General features: G+C 37.8%; 1 long non-coding RNA gene across 1 annotated transcript; it reads left to right on the forward strand.

The window, feature by feature from the left end:
- The first annotated feature begins 677 nt into the window (after positions 1–677).
- LOC147579041 (uncharacterized) lies at positions 678–14,789 on the forward strand. The gene is made up of 2 exons (XR_015253486.1): positions 678–2,787; positions 9,635–14,789. It is a non-coding gene; the product is annotated as an uncharacterized LOC147579041 (long non-coding RNA).
- The last annotated feature ends 2,645 nt before the right edge of the window (positions 14,790–17,434 follow it).

The following is a 17,434-nucleotide window of genomic DNA, read 5'->3' on the forward strand; positions in this document are numbered from 1 at the left end:
AGATTGTCCCTTCATGCACCCCTCAGTGGTGTGCTAGGCTGGCTCACACCAGCTTGCCAGGCAGACTGTAGACGTAATCTGTGCTCAGTGATATCACACTGGTAACTTGAAATCCACCATGGTGGGAGTATTTATACCATGGGACCTGGCAAATGCTGTAAAATCAGGCTTTTCTTTCTAGAGCTGGCTGCTAAACATTTACCAGTATACCAGTGCTCTCAGCAAGTACTTCCCCAAAGGTAACCACTCTTCCGATTTCTATGACTATAGCTTCATTTTGCCCATTCTTGAACTTTCTATAAATGTAACAGTAAAGTGTGTACTCTGGCTTCTTTTGCTCAGCATTTTGTTTGTGAGATTCCTAATTGCTGCACACAACTCTAGTTCACACTCATTGCTATGTAATATTCCATCGTATATGAATATATCACAATGTATTTACCCATCCTCCTGCTGATGGGCATTGGGTTTGATTCCAGTATGGTGCTAGTATAAATAAAGCTGCTATAAACATTCTTTTAGATATTTTGGCACTTACAAGTACGGATTTCTGGATAGATATGCGGCAGTGGAATTGCTTTGTATTCATATATTTAGATTTAAAGGATTCTGCCCAAGAAATTATCTTTTTAATTTTTTAAGTTTATTTATTTATTTTTGAGAGAGAGATAGAGATAGTGAGCTGGGGAGGGGCAGAGAGAGAGGGAGAGAGAAAATCCCAAGCAGGCTCCACACTTTCAACATAGAGCCCAACGCGGGACTCAAACTCACAAACCATGAGATCATGACCTGAGCCAAAACCCAGAGTCGGACGCTTAACTGGCTGAGCCACCCAGGTGCCCCTATCCAAGAAATTTTCTGAAGTGGTTCTGCTAATCTATCCTCATACTAGAAAAGTAGGGGAGACTTAATCTCTTCTGAGGAGGAGGAAGGGAAAGAAAGTCAGTAATTATCAAATAGATCAGAGTGGGGAAGGAGTGGGAAACTTGGTGGAGCGGGGGTTAGGCAGCCTGTTTCTGTGCTCCCCTATTACTGATAAAGATAATTAACAATCTTTTTCTGCTCACTTATCATCTGGGAACTATACCAGAGAAACTGTATTTTTTATTATCTTGTTTCTTCTCACCACAACTTTATGAGCTAGATCCTATTATCCTCATTTTTGCAAGTGGGAAAATAGAGGCTTACTGAACTTAGGTGACTTGTCTAGAGTAAAAGCATTAGTAATTGACAGAACTGGGTCCAAACCTTGACAATCATCTTCCAAACTTTCCAAACAGTTGCCTCCCAAATGGATCATGCTGTATTTGGCTTTCCCATATATCTATTAATATACTTGCCACATTTTATTTTAATCATTGTTCATGTATTTGTCTCTGTTGGTATAGTGCAACTTTTTGAGGGCATTCGTTGTTTTTATTTGTCTTTATGTCTCCTGTACATATCACAGTGCTTGACACATAATAGGTGCTCAATAAATTGTAGCTAAAAAAGAATATTTAGATTATTCAGAGCATATATATATACACCTAAAAATAATCTAAGCACTTTGCACAGAGTAGCTCATTTAATCGAGAACAACCTTCTTCCGTTAGTACTATTATTAGGTCCATTTTACAGATAAGAAAACGAGATGAATGAGATGAACTTTTCTTAGGTCATGCAGCCAGCAAGGGGTGGAGTTGTAATTCCATCTCTGTGTCTCAAAACCTGTGCTCCTTATGTCATGTCATTTTGCTCTACGTTACAGTATGGTTGGGAGACTAGATAAGGAAATGAATACGGAAGTGCATTTTATGTAGTGTCAGGCACATACTAGGATATTTTATGGTATCAATGATATAAAGAACCGTGTCAGTCACGGTAAACAGGAAAGCAAACATTCTCTTAGTTATTTCAAACAGTGGAAATACAATGCAGGGAATCGCTGTATTAGTCAGCTAGGGCTGATAGAACAAAATACAACAGACTCAGTGGCTTAAACAACAAACATTAATTTTCTCACGGTTCTGGAGGCTGGAAGTCCAAGATCAGAGTGCCAGTAAGATGAAGTTTTTGGTGAGAACTCTCTTCCTAGGTTTCAGACAGCCTTCTTCTTGCTGTGTCCTCAAGAGCAGGGGAGAGAGGGAGAGAGAGGGAGAGAGACAGATACAGAGAAAGGGAGCAAGAGAGCACTAGCTCTCTGTTGTCTTCTCTTACAAGGACACTAATGCTATCAAATCAGACCTCCACCCTTATGACTTAATTTGATCTTGATTACTTCTTTACTCCAAATATAACCACACTGAGGGTTAGAGCCCAAACATGAATTTGAGGGTCCATACCTACTGTTTACACAAGCGAAGGAAGAAATGGGATGGCAAGATAAACCAGAGATTAGCAACAGTGGGAATTTATACCACCCTTAGAACCGGAGGGACAGAGATGGTGTCCCCAGGATCCAGGGTCACCAGGTGGAAGATGGAACCGTGGCAGGGGCCACAGAGGAAGGACTGGCTAGCAGGAGTAGGAGCTACGGAGGTGACTCAAAAACTGTTGTCACAACAGAGAAAGTGAGAAGGGGCCGGCCTTCTTCCCTCTGGCCCACTCCAACCTTTTGCCAGTACCTCCCATTGGCTGAACTCATCTAGAAGCCTGAGAACAAGGGAGCCTGGGAAATGTAGTTTCGTCTCATACAAAGCAAAGCTGAGAATGGCAAGGACTGGACTGAGCAGACCGAGAAGACTGTTGTTATAGCAACTGGACATTCAGTGAGCAAGCACAGGGGCCTGAACTTTATGATTAAAGGTAGTATGAAATTTTAGAATCAGCTTGCCTACTTATGCACGCGCGCGGGCGGACACACACACGAGTCCTACTAGAATTTTTATTGATTGTGAAAAGTATAATTGACATTTAAAATTTTCTTGAGAAATTATACAGTTTCCTGGATTCTTTCTGTTTGGGTCAAAATTTACGGATTTTAAGGATAGAGAGGACTTTAGAATAGCTGCTCTTAACTGGGGGCCATTTGTCCTTCGGGGACTAATTGGCAATGTCTAGAGACGGTCTGTGTTGTCACAACTGGGGTAGAAGGAGAATGTTACTGGCACCTAGTGGGCAGAGGCCAAGGATGCTGCTAAATATCCTATCATGCATAAGAATGTGCCCCTACAACTAAGAATTATCAGTCCAAACTGCCCATATCAGTCACTGTTGTAATTGATTGAGAAACTCTGCTTTAGAGAGTTGCATCTGAATAATAAAATAGCCTCTTTCCAGGGGACAGTAAGGTATGTTATCATGGAAAGTGAAATGGAGTGGGTCAGGAGTCATCCTAGACCAGGCACTGATAGGCTGCTGGCTTTATGATTTTTGCAAATCACTTAACTTGAAGTTTCTTCAATTACAATTAAGAAATTTTACCTACAAGAAGAGAGTTATCTGCTTGTGATAGCTCATCAAGATTTTATTTAATTTTGGCCTTTGGTACTGAAGGTGATTATGAGGAAAGCTTTCATTCTCTTCAAGTATATTAAGATTCATTTTAAGAATTAGTCATACTTGGGGCACCTGGGTGGCTCAGTCGGTTAAGCATCCAACTTTGGCTCAGGTCATGATCTTGTGGTTTGTGAGTTTGAGCCCCGTGTCGGGCTCTGTGCTGACAGCTCAGAGCCTGGAGCCTGCTTCAGATTCTGTGTCTCCCTCTCCCTCTGCCCTCCCTCTCTCTCTCTCTTTCAAAGATAAATAAACATTACAAAAAACTAAAAAACAATTTTTAAAAAACAGAATAAACTCATACTTTACCTTCATGGCTCCCAGAACTAACCACAATATTCAAAGACATATTAAATTACTTAACAGCTATAAAATAATAAAAGGTAAATGTCATCAAATTGATCATTGATAATGTAGATGGAAATGCTTCTTCCAATTAAGAGAAATGTAGGAATTATATTCATTATGCTTAAGACTGTACTGTTGCACTAATTTAGATATACACAATTATATAAGATTTTGACAAATGCTTCTCAAATCTGTCCATTTCTCTGCTTCCCTGTTTCTACAATCCTGTGGGATCTTTTTCAATCCCTCTGGATATAGACACAAGTAATAGTCTACTCAACATCCTCTGTTTCTTTGTCTACCTTACTGGTATATCCTGATCTTGTTGGAGTACAATGAACCCAACTAAAATATTTTGTTTCCCATCACCTACTGTAGTGAAACTCTTTTTTAAAAATGTTTATTTATTTTTGAGAGAGAGAGAGAGAGATATCGAGAAAGAGAGAGAGAGGGAGAGAATGCACAAATGGGTAAGGGGCAGAGACAGGGGACAGAGGATCCAAAGCAGGCTCTGCACTGACAGCAGAAAGACCAATGTGAGGCTCAAACTCACAAACCATGAGACCATGACCTAAGCTGAAGTCGACGCTTAACCACCTGAGCCACCCAGGTTGCCCCAAAACTCCTCTTGAACATACTTAACAAACACACAAGCAAAGAACACACATAATTACTGAGTGTTTCTCATTTTCCACAGTAGTAGGCTGATCCAATTTTTAATTAATCTAACAATATTGTAAGGACATCTTTTAAACGACTGGATTTACTGGATCCAACTTAGAGCATTAAAGTAGAGTTTTATCATATCGATATAATAGACACTGTCTGATGTTCGTAATCTAAACTGAGCAAGAGTCACATAATTTGAACTGTGCACAGTTGAAAAGTGCAACTTCTTCTCTTCAGAGTCTGTTTCTGGACTCTTCATTTTGTTCTGTCCTTAGATTGATACCATACTGCTGAATGTTATAAGACTTGATATAAAATAGAATAAGCTCTCTCACTTTGTTGTTCTTCATAAGTTTTGTGGTTATTCTTTGCCCTTGCTTTTCTGTAGAAATTTAAAAATCAGCTTGCCAGTTTACACACACACACACACACACACACGCACACAGAGTCCTACTAGAATTTTTATTGAAATTGTTTTGAATTTATAGCTTAGAATGGGGAAAATTGACAGCTTTACAATATTAAGCCTTTCATCCTTGGTATAGCTATCCATTTATTTAGATTCCCCTTAATTTCTCCTAATAATGTTTTAGAATTTCTCTTGAAATCATATGAAAGTTTAGCAAAGTTGTTGGATTTAAGGTCAACACACATGAAATTGTATTTCTACATACCAATTACAAAAGTTACGTATTACAAAAATTTTTTTAAAGGTATCATTTATGAAAGAGTCATGAAATGTCAAATACCTAGGAATGAATCTAATAAATAATTGCAAGACTTTTAACAGAATATTTATAAAACATTATTCAAATAAATTATATAGAAATACAATTTTTGTGTGTTGATCTTGAATCCAGTAACCATGCTAAACTTACTAATTAATTTTAATAATTTATCCGTAGCTTATTTTATTTAAGGATTTTCAATATATATCACTGTGTCATTGGCTCATCACACAGCTTTATTTCTTCCAATACTTACACATTTTTATTCTTTTTTTTTTTTCCACTCTATCTCATTGACTAAAACTTCCAGTGGAATGTTAAACAGAAGTCGTATCTTCCATGGGCGTGCAATGTAGATACACAGGCTTTTTTTTTACACATTCTGAAATTAGGGTTTACTTCTGCTAGCTTTGTGAGTAACCAAAATTATGCTAAAATTCAGCATAGCCCTGGGGACTTATGTAAAGAAAAAACATTTTAAGTGACATTCTCGATTAGATGGTTCGTTAGTCTGAAAGAACAAAGAGATTTGGAGGAAGAGCTTGGACCCAGGAAAATAACTAACGGCATTGGAGTGGTGACAGGGGCCAGCTCCCCAGACATATATCTTTCCCCAAGGAAGATGGTAGCAGGCATTGGACTACAGAGAAACGGTGCTAAACACATTTATTTTTATATTAGCAACATCCACATTTGTCATTAGTGAGCATTCAGCCACGTGGAAAACAGTTTGAGTAGGAACATGAACTTTGCATATACTGCAAAAAAATACAAAAATCTGGATTTAAACCCCAGCTCCATCACTGTAGAACCACAGGCAAACCATCCCTTTGAAGCTCAGTTTCTCACCTGTAGATTGGGGAAAATGGTTCATACTTATTAGGACCATTATGAAAATGAAATGAGATAATATATGTATGCTATTGGTTATATCAAAAACGTACAGTAAATGTTAGTTTTCTGCCCCTTGTTGGCTTGAATTCTTTTTTGTCCGTAGTGTTGTATATTATTTTCTACATATTAGACTATATTCTTTTATCTTTATCTTTCTCTCTTCCCTGCCTCACCACCACCCCTAAATGCCCACACTGTTCAGGCACATAAGACCCTCAGGGAGGAAGTGAAAAAATGGAAAGCAGACATAGTCTGCTGTGCTTCTAGCTTTTGCATTCAAAAGCTTAAAATTTGAAGGCAGATGTCTTAAATTCATGAGTTCTGGGCCTATTTGCCTTCAGATGTGTTTTGTATTGCTTCACAATGTTTAAAATATTTTTAATAGCCCCTAGAAGTTAATAATTGGGACACGTAACATAAAAGTCTGGAAGATCTGACACAGATGGATCTGCAATTTCACAAGGAGGAATTAGCTAGAACACTACAATGCCTGCTCCTTGAGATGGGCTGCTTGAGCTCCAGTCTGGCATCACCACCATGTGCCTGTTTCATTCATCTAAGTAACCTGTCAGTTGTTGTAAGCAGTCTCCACCTGGGGACATTTTATGTATTTGGAGTGTAGACAAATATTTGGGAGAAGCAAGTGGGTGAGATTGTGGCATTGTTGACCCCTCACCATCTTAGAACAGATATCTCCCAGACCCAAACTGTGGGCAAGAGAGAATGAGAGGAGAAATGTGTGAGTGTGCCCGTGTCTGTGTGTGACTCCGTGTGTATATGTGTTTGTGTATGTGTGAACCCAAGTAAGACTTGGCTAAGCACCTGGGGAGGCAGCAAGCCCTCACAGAAGGAAGGACATCACAGCATATATAGAGTAGGCATGTAAATGTTCCAGTCTCCTGCCCAATTTTGGTACCAAACTAATGGAATAAAGTCTTGTCCTCTACTTCAAGTATGGATTTGTCCCTGAAGTGGCCATGAGAACTGAAATGAGGTCTTTTTCATGGGGCTCTGTGTGCAATTCTGGGGTCTGGTGAGTGATAATCAAGCTGGCTCCTCCAACACCCCCATAATATCTTGGCATTGAAACTTCCAGAAATGTGCTTAGATTGAGTTTCTACCTCTATACACTATATGTCCTTCTCCACTCCTCCCCACAGTGGACACTAACATAAGTTTGGTTACATTTCTTTATATTCATTTCAACGAATTGAGAGTATGGACTTCTATTCTTCTTGACCTCTTTGCCTCCAGGTCACCACAACTTTCTTGAAATCTTGTCTTGTAGCTTCCATAGTCCTACTGCCTGCTTATTCTTCTGCTTCCAACACTGTCATCATCCCTCCAACCCACAGTCAGATACTCGGTGCATTGGCTGCTTTTTCTGTATCTGTTCTATATTCTATTACTTATTGTCTTTCTCCTGGCACCCCTTTCACTTAGGAGTTTCTCAGGCTTCTAGTCTTAGTCTTCTTGTCCTTCCCCTTTGTCTTCCTTGCTGATCGTAACTATTTCCAAATTTCCAGCAGACTCTCAGGACTTCTAGATCCATAGCCCTCATGAGGACTGCTCTCCTGAGCCCTGAGTTGAATTTTTTAGCTGCCAAATACAGATGGTTTAGACAAATCTGCTTCTCCTTCTGCCTTTTTGATTTTGGCTATCAGCATTAACCAATACTTGGTCATCCAAGCCAGATGTCTTAGAGCCATCTTCAACACCTCCTGTTTGTTATATCTAATTGGTCACTCCATCTTGACACCTCTACTGTATCTTCCCTCTTCCTCATCCCTAGTCCCAGCCCAGGCATGAGACATCTGCATTTCTCTTCAGTATCATTGTAATAATCTTTTGATGTCTTTTTCTACCTTTGTTTTCTCTTCAAACCTATTCCCCATGGTGCCACAAGAATGATATTTCTAAAATGCAGATGTTACCATGTTACATTACTCTCTCCCAGGTTTAGAATTGACTACAAAACTCTTTTTAAGAACTAATTCCACTTTTCCCTGCTCATCTCCAGACACTCGTCCATAAGCACCTCACAAACCTTCAACTTTCTGTTTTTCTGTTATCCCTTTATATCTTTGCCATGCTGCTCCTTATGTCCGGAATGGCCTTGTTACTTATGTAGTTGGATTCCTTCAAAGTCTGGCTCAAATGTGACCTCCTGAATAAAGTTTTTATGAGTCCATGGGGACCTAATGAATTTTTCCATTCATATGCAGTTTTCCATAGCACATTATATTTAAATATCACTTATTCTAATGTATTATGGCTAGTTTTCTGTTGTCTCCATTTTATTACATGCTTCTGGAGTATTCCTAAGCTCTATTTTTTTTTAATTAAAAGAAGTTTTGTTTTTTTTTAATTTAGAGAGAGAGAAAGAGAGAGAGAGGATGAGCAGGGGAGAGGGGCAGAGGGACAGAGAGATCTTACGCAGGCTCCATGCTCAGTGCAATTCCTGACACGGGGCTTGATCCTACAACCCTGAGATCATGACCTGAGCCAAAATCAAGTGTCAGATGCTCAACCAACTGAGCCACCCAGGAACCCCATTCCTGAGATCTTGAATTGAATTTGTTCCCCAGACCCTAGTATGGTACCTAGAATATATTAGAGGCTCATAAATATACATTGTCATTAGTATTTGAAGAAAGCTATCCATCCTCATTTTATACAGCTCTTCCATTGAATATCAATATTTTTATTAAAAATATAATAGCAATAGCTACTATATATAGTACTATTATATATCAGGTGTTGCTCTAAGGAATTTATATATGTTAACTCATTCAATTCTCAAAATGATTCTATTATTAGAATTATTATCTTTATTTAACAAATAAGGAAACTGAGGCACAGAGACATTAGGTAAGTTGCCAAAAATTAATAGAGCCAGGCTTCAAACCCAGCCACCCTGGCTCCACAGCTTCCATTCGTGAACCACAACACTATAGTGTTTCTCTTGGAGAAAAAGCTAATTTGTTTAAGCAACAGAGTTTTAGGTTTTTTTTCCAGAGTAGCTAAATAACTGAGGGTAATAATTGAATATCAGAGTATATTGACATATTGCCATAAATCCAAATGGATCGGTCTCACCCTTCTATTTTGTGCACACCTCCATCACAACCTTTATTACACTATATTTCAAGGCTTTGTTTCCATGTCTGCCTCTTTAATCTGATTATAAACAATTTCAGGCAAAAAAATGTGCCTTTTTAACTTTACGTCCTCACCACACATAGCATAGTATCTCACAGATACTTGTTCAACCAATGTTTATTGAACGAAAGAATAAGAAGCAGTGCTTGCATTTTTAAAGACATTAAAATTGCCATACCATAAATGAAAGTTGACAAGTCCTATGACTTACAACCAATTAACTTGACTGCAGAAATATCTGCAGATTAGAATATCCTGTCCTTTTTAATGAGAGGGGTTTGTTGATTTTCTCCATCTATGAGTGGTGATTAAGAGCTATAGAATCTGTAATCAGATTTGTCTGGGTTTCTTTACAGGGCTTCTGTGAAATTAAATGGGACAATACATGCAAAATATTTTGGACATATGGTACAGTTAGGACTCAGTAGGTGTTAGCAGCTATAATATCATCATTATTATCAGAATAAATAGACAGCGTTGGCATTTAAAAATTTACTTATCAAGTTTTGATTTTGATTATGAAGCTTCTTCGCACTTCAAAGAAAGTTTAAGACCATCAGAGACTTCATCTTCAAAGATTTGAATTTTTAAAACGGATTTTGACACCAGCTATATTCCACAGAATAATAAATCTTCTCAGAATCTCCTTCCAAGACTGCTATCCAGCAATCATGTTGAGCAGTGAAACCAAAAAGACAGGGAAGGGCTCATGGGCCAGGAACTGAGCTGCATGGAATGACAGACAGCAAATGAAAAGGGATGTAATCCGGGAATCACCTTGATGTTCAACAGCATGCATCAAGCCGAGTGACGAGACAGCTCTTTTGGCATTGCTGGCGAGGTGAGACCCAAATAAGTCATGTCTATTTAATACAATCTGAGCATCAATTGTGGCAAAGCCAAGAGCAATAACTAACCAAGGCGAACACGACATTGCACCTGGATTGTTCTATCTCCAAGAGTAATTTGTGACACTATTTCAAGTGATTCCAATAGAACATGTTGTTCTCTGCAGAAATTATGATTTGGGAAAACAGGTTAGGGTTCATGGCAAATTTTGAGATGGAAATAGTCAGGAATGTCATAAACAAGCAAGAAATCATTAATACGTTCATAACTGGAAGCCATAATAACTGGCAATTGGACTTCTTTTTTTTTAATAACCCCAAAAATGCTTAATATAGAAACAGGCAAGTCAAGAAAACTAAGCCCAATAAGTACTCAGAAACAAAATGAGAATCAAATGTGTATAATGAGCACTAGGATGTGGTGAGTATGTGTTGACTCGGGAAAAGCAGTCTCATGGGTCTGAAAGTTGGAGCCATGGGTTGTAAGTCAGGCTGTGGGCCTGGCTCTGTGTGATGCTGGCTAAACTCCCAATACCTTTTTTATCCTCATTAATTACCCCTCAGTGGTTTAGAATGCTGGACTTTGGAAAGCACTTTCCAAAGATCTAAAGATCTAAAAATCCTTAGATAGAAAGAGCAAGTTTCTGATGGAAGAACCAACTTTCTTTCCTGGGAAGCATCCAGCCATAAAAAGCCTAAAAATATCTTGGACAGCATATATTTGAGCAGAAATTCTATTTTCCCTACTACTCAGATTATTCTCATATGTAGTTATCCTATATCTTTACGGTTAAATGGTAGTAATGTGTGTCTGGTGAAAGAACTGGGAAATTTCAATTATTCACTTCAGGGGAGCAGGAAAAAAAGGAATGGTATTGGGATTGTGAGGCCTTTAAGCCTCCAAAGAAAAATGGCTATTCATATAAGATTTTCTGAGATTGCTGGATTAAATTGCAACGTTGGACTATCTGTTGTGAAACAAAATGTTGATAACATAATTAAAATTCTTTAAGTAACAGGGTGCCTGGGTGGCTCAGTTGGTTAAGCGTCCAACTCTTGGTTTTGGCTCAGGTCATGATCTCACAGTTCATGAGATCGAGCCCTGTGTTGGGCTCTGTACTGACACAGCCAATTCTGCTTGAGATTCTCTCTCTCTCCCTCTCTCTCTCTGCTCCTACCCCATTCATGGATGTCTCCTTATCTCTTAAAATTAAAAAAATAAACATTTAAAAAATAACTAAAGAAATAAAATTCCTTACATAACTTATCCTAGGAAAATGAAAGGCCATACCGTGTACATGAAGAAATTGGCCATATCATGTACAAGATTTACTCAGTAGATCCCAGCTGTTTGTCAGCCTTAAGATTAGACACCCCAATTCAGAATCTCAATACCAATGCCTGGGTCCCATTTACAGAGAATTTTATTTATTTATTTATTTATTTATTTATTTATTTTAAAGATCTTTGAATTAATTGGTTATTATAATGTGCAGCTGCAGCTGAGAACCACACCCTTAGAGGAGTCCAGCGAGAATTGGTTCTTGCTCCCCAGTGGCTTTTTCTCTTGTGCTATTGAATTCCACAAATTCTCTCAGGCATGTTCCCTCAGAGTACCTGCACACCACCTACAACAGGATCACCTTGTTGTAATTAAATATTTTTATCAAGTAATTAAATATTTTCCACTCTTGAGCCTGTGTACCAACCTTATAAATTCAACATTGGGCATTCCATGGGTTCCATCTTGGCCCTAACTTCAGAGTGGAATTTGAGGCAGTTGATTCATGCTGCCTTTCTAGAGACTGGCTCTAACAATATATAGCCATTATCTCCCCAGGGTTCTGAAGCATATATTAAACTCAGCAGTCTTGTGTTGAAAGCAGCCAACATTGTTCCTTTTTCCATTGTCTAGCGTGGAATGGTTGTCTTTTCTTTAGACTTGAACCTTTGCTTCAGGTGTGCCTGTGGAGTAAGATGCGGTGACCTGCATTCTAAAGCTTCCCCCATCTGGCTTAGGATGGTCTAAAGGCACAAACATACCTTTCCTGAAATTCGAACTGGACCTCTGCACCCCATCCCAGGTATTACCACCCTGATGCCTCTGCTGAGGCCTGTGTGGTCCAAAGATTTGAGTGAAGCTGCCCATGTGTACAATCCTGGTCTACAAAACAGCTAATTGCCTGTGGACACAATGGCCAGAAGCAGCAACCACCTGCCAAGGTCTGGCTGAAGCAGTTACACAGTAAAAACCCTCTTGGCATACCAGACTCTATATGAAACTTTATGGAACCACCAAGGGGACATCCCTCCCCACACATTCAAGTCCATGGCCCACGAATCTAAGCCCTGTGAGAATCCTCTTGACGGTTATTTTGGTCTACTGTTCTATTCCTAATTTTATTTTTCAGTGTTCAAAGCACATACACCAACAGTTGGATTTGAGATAACACTCCCCAAATTATAAAATCCTGCCATAGAGTGAGCTACCCAAGAGATATACCAGTTTCCAAAGGGGAAAAAGGAGGAATTAAGCCAAGCAGGCCCAGGTTATAGCAGGCCCTAATTTACCATTAGATGAATCATTCTACCTTTCCCGGGGAAGAGAAGCCTGTGGGATAGCGAAATCTGGGGAAGATATTTTTTAAAAGTATAATTATACTAGCTTATAAACTGATAGAAAGTTGAATGCGATATGGTTATAAATGAGATATTTATTGGATAGCAGATTTTCAGCTTCAAATCACACCTAAGTAAGATTCTTCTTTGAGACTTATTTTTAAAGAATTATTTGACATTAATTATAGACTCTGAGTAAAATTGAGCAAGGTAACTAATTATGGATATCTTTTATCAACATGGGTTTGGCTTTGATTTTCTATCTTTTTTGTTTTGTTTCAAATTACAAAATTTGAAACATTTAAAACACACAGACAAAAAAAGAACAAAACAGCTTCCCATGACTAAAATGCTTTATTTGATCCAGGTCTGTCTCATACAAAAAAGATGTAAATCTTCTGGACACAGCTTAAGTCTTATTTTCCTCTGCCTCGTACAAAGTTTCTCTTCCTTCCTCCCCGCAAAGAAAATGTTCTCCCAGAGGTTAATGTTTAAAATTCTCATGTATTTTTTTTATGCTTTAAATAACCTTGTGATTTGAGTTTTAAAATATTAGATGAATGGTCTCCTGCCCACATCTTTTGGCAATTGACTTAAAAAAAATTGAACATTGTGATACTGAGAGTTGTTCAAAGAGAGTGAATTCATTCTAGAAGATGTAGCATTCCGTGACCCCAGTTTATTCACATACCGAGAAACAGCTCATTCATTTCTGCTGCTTTTGAATTACCAGCGGGCTGTAGTCAGCGTCCATGAGCATATTCATTTCTCCTTGCACATCTATACTACAGTTACTCTAGGGACCATGCCCACTGTGGGGACACATGGGGACACACATCTCCAAACCAACAAACTGCTTTCCCAGATAATCGTCTCATTACTTGTCACACCAACCAACACTGATTGTGTGTTTTGACTGTTGGATGACTATTTCCCTTGGAATTTTATTATTTCATTTGTTTGAGTTTTTTGAGGCCTCAAATGCAGTTGAATCTCTCCAAGATGGTTTGTGTTTGCTTGTACTAGTTGTCTGGGGATGCGACCAATCTGAGTGAACTGACGTTTTTCAGACCATCTTGGTTCTGAAATTCGGACCATACACGACTGTGAGTGATGACTTTGTTACAAATCCTCAGGGGAGATTTTTGGTTTGTACTTTCACTCAATGGAAAGCTTCCCATAAGTGTAAACTTACTGTATAGTAGGTTTATTTCCTCTTCATTTTGACACAGAGGATAAAAAGGTTTTTGGGTAACCAGTTTTAGGCTTTGTTAAGTATTCATTTTAGCTAAACCCAAGGCTTATCCTCTGTCCTTACCCCATGCAGCCATCAAAATAAAAGCTCACAGTCTTTAGGACTTGGGGCCAGATTCCCTAGGATGGAAACCTGCTGTGGTACACATTGCATCGCAGAATTCTAGCATTCCATCAGTTTTGACCTCTGTGTGCTTGCTTTTTGTTTTGTTTTGTTTTGTTTTGTTTTGTTTTGTTTTGTTTGTTGCCGGCTTAGCAAAGCATTCAAAAAGATTTTTAATATTTACAGATTTGCTTAGAAGTTTAACAATTTAATTCAAAATATCTACTCTGTAATGTGCCAGAAACAGAAATCACAGTTAGGTCTTTAATCTACCTGTAATTTATTTTTTTGTGTGTAGAAAGTAGAGATAACACATTTTTTTTAACCTCCCAAATGAATAGCCAGTTATACCAGCACCATTCAATAATTAAACTGTTCTTTCTCCACTGATTTGTAATGTACCTCTATCACACGCCAAGCTCTTATGTAGACATAGATATAGATATATAGATATAGATATAGATGATATAGATATAGACATAGATACAGACATAGATATAGATATAGACATAGATATAGATATGTTCCTAAGTATTCTTTTCCATTCACTTAATTTTCTTATGTAACTTGGTAGAATCTCATTCTGATTTAATTTCTGTATGTTTGTAATTGAAAGATTAGTAAAATGTGAATCCTCCCCTTTAAAATTCTTTCATTAAAATTGTTTTGTCTGGTTTTAGGTTTTAATTCTTCTGTGTGATTTACAGAATGAACTTGACAACTACAATAAGAGAAAATTGTTAAGCTATTGATTGGTCTTGCAGTTAGCTTATAGACTATTTAATATCTTTACAATATTAAATCTTCCCATTTCTCTCTCTCTCTCTCATCTGTTTTATATCTTTCAATAAAATTCACCAACAAGGCATAATGATTTGAAATGTGTTTGCACATAGATAACAGTGAAAAATTCATCAGGACTTTGAAAAGAAATAGACAAACCCACATTCAGAATTGTATACTTTTAGCAAATATTTTTCAGTATTTAACAGAAGAAACTATAAAAAAGTTTATAGAAAACTCAAATTATGTTATTACTTATCTTGCCTTAATTGATACTTCTAGAACATTTCATCTAACAACTACAGGATACACATTCTTTTCCAGCACACATGGGACATTTGCCAAAATAGACCATATGATACATAGTAAATATTAATAAATTGTAAAGGGCTGAAATCAGACTGTAAGTTCTCTGACCACAGTGAAATTCAACTAGAAGTCAGTAACAGCAGCAAAGGTCCTAGAAAAATTCCCAAATGTTTGGAAATTAAGCCACATACTCATATTTTGAGCAGCATGACCCATATTTTGTTTTAAAAAGAAAGATAGAATTGGAAAGTGTTTTGAATTAAATGAAAATAAAAATATGACATATCAAAATTGCAGGGGTGCAGCTGAAGCAATGTTTTGAGGGAACTTGCATTTTCAAGAAGCTATAAAAAGAGAGCAAATTAAATTCAAAATGCAGAAAGCAAAAAAAGAAAAAAGAAAAAAAACAGAAAAACACTAAAGATGAAAGAAAAAAGCAATGCAATAAAAACCAAATGTTTAATAAATAAAATCAGCAAAGGGAGAAATTGGTTCTTTGAAAAGATTAATAAATCGGTAAAATCAATCAACCCCTAGTAGTATTGACCAAGATAAAATACAGGCAAAAAATGTCAATATGAAGAATGAAAAAGAAGATACTATTATTGATCCTTCAGATATTAAAAGGATAATAAGAGATGCTGTGGACAAGTTTATGCTGATAAACTTCACAGCTCAGCTTAAAAGGAAAAATTCCTTGGGAATCACAACGAATCAAAACTACACAAAAAGAAACATAGCTTATGAATTATTAGAGCTAATAAGTAAGTTTAGCAAGGTTGATGGATACTGAAAAATTGTTTTTCTATATACTAACAACAAGCAAGTGGAAATTGAAATGAAAAATTATGCCTTTTACAATAGTATCAAAACCCATTAAGTACATAGGTTTGAACCTAATGAAAAACATGTAAAAACACTATGGTGAAAGTTACAAAGCAGTTTTGTGAGGAATTAAGCAAGTCTTAAATACAAAGTAGGAGTTGTCATGTTCATGAATATATCCCTTTGGTTACCATGAAAAAAATCGACATTGTAAAATGTCCACTCTTTCCAAGTCGGTCTATAGACACAAAGCAATCTCAATAATAATCTGAGCATTTTTAAGTGGAAATTGATGAGTTGATTCTAAATTCTCGTGGAAATGTAGCATCTAGAAGAGCCAAGACGACACTTGTAGAAAAACAAAAGCGCATGACTATTAGATATTAAGACTTACTACAATAATACAGTAATTAATACAGTGTGGTACTGGCACAAGGACACACAAATAAACTCATGGCACAGAATAGAAGCCAAGAGCACACCCATTTATATGAAGTCACCTGATTTGCGGTGACATTCCCCCGCAATTCAGTGAGTGAACAGATGGTGCATCAGTCGAGGTTCTGAAAGGAGATAGAAACCACACTAGTAGTTTGAACAAAGAGAAGATAATATGAAGCATTGCTCACAGAGTACGATGTTATTAACTACTAAAAGGGCAAACAGAGAATCCAAGTCTAACAACTGCAGAAAGCAAACTGCAGCCACCATCCCTGTAGTTGAGGGATCAAAGGGAAAAGCTTGAGAAGTTAGGGAAAGGGCTTGCAGGGCAGATTCTCAGCTCTGAGGAGGGCTGGCCTCAGCTGGTACGTCCTCAGCTGGAGGATGAACCTGTGTGATGGGTCCCAGGCCCCTGAAAAGGGAGTGTTGCTGCTGCACAAGGGCAAAACATTCTTTTGCCACCATAAGGATGAAGTGTTGATGGGCTGCCACACAAAGAGACCACCAGCCCCAGAAACCCTCGGGAAAGAAACAACAAACTAACAAACAGGAACAGTAGGTTTTCCTTCTCCTCCAGCTTTGACACCTCTTTCTAGCAAGTTCTATTGGTACAGCTTAACAGCAAGCCAGCTGGCAAAGCAGAAACATGCTTTGCAAAGTCTCAGCCCCAGCATCACAAAACAGCATACAGCTAGGTGGGTTTGGAGTTGGAAGACAGTAACTAGTGAAAAATTGGCACATGCAATGTTTGGAATAAATGTTATTGGAGCAGCTATATTTCCATGTGATAAAAAATTAACTTTAACCACTATTTCAAGCCATATATAAAATTAATTCAAGATGGACCATAGACCTAAATGAAAGAAAGCAAACTTTTAGAAGACAACAGGCTAGTCTGACAGCCTTGAGATGGGCAAAGATTTCTTAAACAGCCACAAGAGCCATAAACCTTAAAAAATTGATAAAATATACTT

Source organism: Puma concolor, chromosome B4, assembly GCF_028749965.1.
Source record: "Puma concolor isolate L17-30 chromosome B4, mPumCon1.1.hap2, whole genome shotgun sequence".
Taxonomy (NCBI): Eukaryota; Metazoa; Chordata; class Mammalia; order Carnivora; family Felidae; genus Puma; species Puma concolor.